The sequence below is a fragment of the Homarus americanus genome, unplaced genomic scaffold (assembly GCF_018991925.1).
Source record: "Homarus americanus isolate GMGI-L3 unplaced genomic scaffold, GMGI_Hamer_2.0 scaffold48406, whole genome shotgun sequence".
Lineage (NCBI taxonomy): Eukaryota > Metazoa > Arthropoda > Malacostraca > Decapoda > Nephropidae > Homarus > Homarus americanus.
The window spans coordinates 2,036,611-2,042,419 of NW_024753828.1; the positions used below are offsets into that span (position 1 = coordinate 2,036,611).

General features: G+C 37.3%; 1 long non-coding RNA gene and 1 pseudogene across 1 annotated transcript; both read right to left on the reverse strand.

The window, feature by feature from the left end:
* Positions 1-461: 461 nt before the first annotated feature.
* LOC121855487 lies at positions 462-1,754 on the reverse strand (annotated as a pseudogene).
* Positions 1,755-1,864: 110 nt separating this feature from the next.
* LOC121855536 lies at positions 1,865-2,393 on the reverse strand. The gene is made up of 3 exons (XR_006086807.1): positions 2,326-2,393; positions 2,034-2,081; positions 1,865-1,895 (listed from the first exon to the last, which is right to left on the reverse strand). It is a non-coding gene; the product is annotated as an uncharacterized LOC121855536 (long non-coding RNA).
* Positions 2,394-5,809: the final 3,416 nt, after the last annotated feature.

Consider the following 5,809-nt stretch of genomic DNA (forward strand, 5'->3'; position numbering starts at 1 on the left):
CTAATACCACACAAGTTACCATATTTTTATTTATGTTTTGGAAACTTAATTTTGAGCACTAATTAAGTGAAATTAGTTCTAACCTCAACAGGTAGTTGGGATACGAAACCAAGGCATTAATATTCAATACGTTTAAATTTTGGTATCATCGTTAATATCTAGATAGTTTGTGTCAAGGTTAACGCTTTAAATAATTTAATATCCATTCATAGTATGGAGATTAGATTGAACCGTTGGAAGCAACATACAGGATCAGGTCTCGATACTACAAATTGGAAGGCTCCGTTTTCCTATAAGTCTGCTCTCGTGTAGAGGAAAAACCTTCAGAACTTTTCCTTCTAATTTTCTGCCAATTTAAACTATTATTGTAGGTCAACAATCTGGTAACAGTTTATTTAAGGTTATATTATGGCATACAGAATCTAACCTTTTAGGTCATCTTAATTAAAATCAGTGATGCAGGTAAGTTTCATTTAACAATTTTTCTTCATTACAAGGTTACATTAATTATTTCCATATCGGGTGGCGGAGGTGATGGTAACGGTGACGAACTCTGTGAAGAAGAGACGATTTCCTGCACCAGCTCTTGATACTGACCACGGGTACTGTGTGCACCTGCGGAAGTGGGAGGCAAGTTTCTGCAGGTAAAAATCTGATCAACTCTATCCCATAGCTATTATATTATTGTCCTCGTTTTATAATTTAAACGCTATAAGAAGTTATTGAGGTGTGCTATTTAAGTTATTCAGGGCTGCTATTTAACTGAAAATAGAGCTATTAAGACATACCAGGCAAGTTAATCAATATGGAGTTCATAGTTGAATGGTGAAGAAGTTTACGTAGATTCTATTAAACCAATTAGAGCTAGCTATAAAGAATCGAGCAATAGAATTAGAAGTTGAAGCAATTGTACTCCCAAGATGTCTTGAACAAACTCCAAAAGAAAGTTTGTTTTGTATAGGAGTTAACTCACAAGAATTTACGAGTTTTTAACCATTTACCTGGTGCATTACAGACACGTGGGTGATGCTTTGCCACAACTCAACAACATTCGTTGTGGTGAAGAAAGACGATTTCAGAGACCATGGTACGTTGGGGTGAACGATGCTGGTAGCAGTCACTAAAGAAACCTGTAAGAGAAGTGACCACAACGTGTTGAAATTTTCCGAGAATGCAAAGACTAAGCAACCTATATTGACTTCAGTATTCAAAGTTACCGACGTAGATTAAAGTCGGTATAAACTATATAAAATCAGCGGGTTTTGCCAAGCGTGAAGTAAAAGTACATAAAAATCTCCTAGTAAGCACGAGTCAGGGTCTTTGGTGAGCACGAGTCCAGGTACAAAGGGTCTCTTAGAAAGAAGATACTCACGGAGTTGTCGTGATCTTTATAACGGAGGTCTTGGTGGATGGGTGGGAGGGCACGAAGCTCCAGTCAGTGGTGGTGGCTGTGAGGGTCTCCGTCACAGTGGTCTGGTCGGTGATCCAGACGTCGGTGGTCGTCTCTCTCAGAGTGTGGGTGATTGTATCCTGTCAGTATGTTATGGTTAACTTATTGTTTGACAAATGAAGGTTTTATGGGACAGCAAATGTGTTGAACAGCTTGCTTTAGTGGTCAATTAAACGTCAGAAACTACCTTGCACGCTTGAATAGTTAAATGGGTTTGTTAAAAGTCAATAACCATATAGTTAAAGAACTGAATTTTTAAATTTTAAGGATTATCACATATGCTTTGAACACCGTTAACCACCATACGAAAACTAATGTTACCGTGGTAAATTACAGGAAGTCAATAACTGGAGCGATACTACAAGACTACATACCGTTACAATCAATGTTACAGTAACTGGGGTGATGGTCCGGGTCGGTGGGTATCGTAGTATTGACAATTAACCTGTAAAAGGTAGGATGGTTTCAAATATGCGGTTTTGGTTATTATGTATAAAAATGAGGTTATAGTGAACGTAAACGTGTATAACATTTGAGATTTTGGTCATTACGAATAAAACTTACTAACTACAGAATGTGGTACCTGGGAAGCCGCCAAAAGGAGCAGGAGTGTAGATACAAAACTTGCCATCTGAGAAGGAATATGCCGCGTATTTATCCAATTACAAGATTTTCGTTCATATATTCTACTACATTGTTACAACTCTAAGCACGAGTAATAATGTAAAAAACAACTTACAATCCACAAAATGAGTTACCTTGTTATTAGTTAAGACTAAATAAGAAATTCGTTTTAACTAAATATAAATTCAAAAATATATTTCTCAGAAAAACTACAACTAATGTCTCACACAACCTCAAATCACAAAACACACTTTAACTAATAATGCCGTTCGCTGTAATGAACACCGGTTGGTCAGAAGTGATGTTGCTGAACTACTGCTGACCTCTACCAGTCAGCCGCGCTATTTAAAGGCCACTTTTGGCGGGAAGCCCGTTCGAATGTAAGACAGAGCCTTGACTTCGTCTTCAGTGACTCACTAATTCTTTTCTAAATATCAATTGTTTATTCGTGATAAAATAATATAAGTGCAACAAAAACACGCATTTATTACAAAATATTAATGATTAATATTTATGAATAAATATTATAAAATAATTAAGAAAATAACTTCAACGTTAGACAGCGACAAGACGTTCGAACACTAATATGGCTGTTATGGTACTGACTGTTGCTTTAGAAGCCCTCTGGTAACCCACGTATTGAATTGTTGTTGTATTTTGTAAGTAAAGTTAGTTATGACGTTGTTGTTATGTAGAGGAGAAAATATTAACATAGAAATAACTAAATAAGAATATTACGTTGATTTATGATGAAGTACAACACACCATTGAATCCAAGAAAAAGTCAGAAAAGGCACGGAAAAACCTAACCTAACCTACAGTACGTGCAATGCCATCACAACATAAGAAAGGAGGAAACTGCAGCGGGCCTATTGGCTCATACTGGGCAGTCCGTTTACACCCAACCCCTATTGCTCATATAAGCATCCAACCTATGTTTGAAGCTATTCAGCGTATTCGAGTTAATGATGATATTTGGTAACTTGTTCCATTCATCCACTCTGTTCCAAACCAGTGTTTACCTATTTCACGCCTAAATCTAAATTTGTCTAATTTAAAACCATTGTTACGAGTTCGCTCCTGGTTGGATAGTTTGAGTACCTTTGTAATGTCCCCTTTGTTTAGCCCTGACTTCCACTTATACACCTCTATCAGGTCGCCCCTCGCTCTACGTCTCTCGAGGGGTGCAAATTAAGATGCTTTAACCTGTCTCTATACTCAAGGTTCCTAATGCCGGGATTAATCTTGTCATTCTCCTCTGAATTCTTTCCAATGATTCTATATCCATTCTGTAACTAACACTCCTTTGTATGAACCCAAGTACTTTATTAGCCTTGTTACGAGCAAAAACACATTGTTTACTTGGCTTAAGGTTCCTACTTATCATTACTCCTAAATCTCTCTAGCAGTCGGATTTCTCTATGGCATCGTTGTTCATCTGGTATCTGGTTTCCCTGTTTACATCTCCTATACTGAGTGCTTTATTTGTCCAAGTTGAATCTCATCTGCCATTTTTCAGAACATTCGAAAAATTTGTTTAGATCTTCCTGTAGTTTGCTGAGTCTCGTCAGATTTAATAACACGTCCTATTTTAGAGTCATCAGCAAATTTACTTATGTTGCTGTCTATGCCGATATCTATGTCGTTTATGTATAATAAATAATAATGGTCAAGTACTGAGCCTTGGGGAACTCCACTTGTGACGTTGCTCAATGGGACTTAGTGCCGTTAATGCTCACTCGCTGTTTCTGTCCTGTAACCACGCCCTAATCCATTTAAGGATGTTACCTTTGATGCCATGAGCTTCTACCTTTCTAATTAGTCTTTCGTGGGGGACTCTGTCGAAGGCTTTGCTAAAGTCGAGATATACCACATCATAATTAGTGCCCCTCGTCCATCGATTCGAAAACTGATGAAAAAGAATGTTAATAGATTAGTTAAACAAGAACGTCCGCTTGTGAAGCCATGCTGAGAATCATTGATCAATCTGTGCTTCTCCAGGTGATTTCGAATAGTTTGAAATGATTGCTTCCAGTAATTTGCCTACTATTGATGTTAGACTGATTGGGCGATAGTTAGAGGATAATGATCTATCCCCTTCTTGAAAATCGAGTATTACATTCGCTATCCTCCAGGATTCTGGTACTACACCTGTTTTTAAGGACATGTTAAACAACAGCTAAGGGCATACTAAGCTCTTCCTTACATTCCTTTAATACTCTGGTAAATATCTCATCGGGACCTGGTGACTTATTAGGCTTTAGTTTCTCTATTTGCTTACTAACATCGTTACTAGTCACTACTATCTCGCTTAATTTGTTTTCTTCACTATCTCTGAATATATATATATATATATATATATATATATATATATATATATATATATATATATATATATATCATGTATATCCACAATAACGTGGATAAGATAAATCTTGATAAAATCATACCGGGAAGGGAAACAATGGAGCACCTTAGTTTTTCGTCTTTATTTTCAAGACATCTTCAGGGCAACTGAATTACTTAGACAGAGAGGCTAAGTACACAGAGTGACCTTACTAAACATGAGGTCAGGTCATAAACATGACATCCACCAATCCGGACACCAACACCACTACACGCAGAGGAGCTTAAAAGAAAGGGCGACGTGACTAGTCAAAGTTAAGTCAGGTAAAAATATGGGACCTACTAATCATCTATCCTATATTTACCTTCAATGCTTTAAAAGCATTTTTTAACCTTGGGCCACTGACAAATAAATTTGTGTAACATATTATCAGTTTTGTACTGACCATCATTAGGTTTATAGAATTCAATTCCTAATCAAACTAGCTTCAACCAGAAGTCTGTCTGTGACACATGATGATTTGTACACCTCTAAGCTGTTTTCCCAATCCATGGGATGATTATTGTTCCTAACATGAACGAACAGTGCACTGTGCACTGGGCACTACATTTTACTTTAATTTGTTTTCTCTTGTCATCTATTGTTTTATTTATTCATTTGTTTTATATCTCTTTATTCTCGTTTTCATGTCCCCAGTACAAAGAATAACTGAAGTACTGTACGTCAGACTAGAGTGTGTACCTCAGTCATATGAATTCGACTCGTAAACGACACATGTATTATGATACGTGCCGCTATTGGGTGTCATTAATTTTTCTTCAACTGCCTGTGATTAGAACCAGCCTAACTGCTTATTAGTGGCGTGGGACGAGAACCTGCACTGACCTTCACACGCTACTTTATGCTGCCTCGATCGATTAAACATATTGCAGGGGTAATTTTTTATTGTTTGGAGTCGACATGGAAAGGACCTGTGAGTTTGTACGCTGTGAGTTGTGTTCAATTAATTATCAGTCTTTTTTAGTCCTGTCTCATGCGCGCACACACGCACGCATACGGATACACTCACCACGCCCGAGAATCTACTTTCACGCGCGCTCACATAAAACACACACACGTGCACACACACACACACACACACACACATGAACACAAGAACATATAATAAAAATAATAACAATAATAATAATAATTAACGATTTATTGACAAAGTTTTGCAGGCCGAAGGCTGAAAAATACATTAGACAAAATGACTTAATACATACAAAGACATAAGAACATAAGAAAATAAGGAGTCTGCAATAGGCCGGTTGGCCTGTGCATGGGTGAGTCGTTTAACAAAAGCTTTCATTACTAAAGGTGTTGATAAAGGACCTCACGTTGTCATG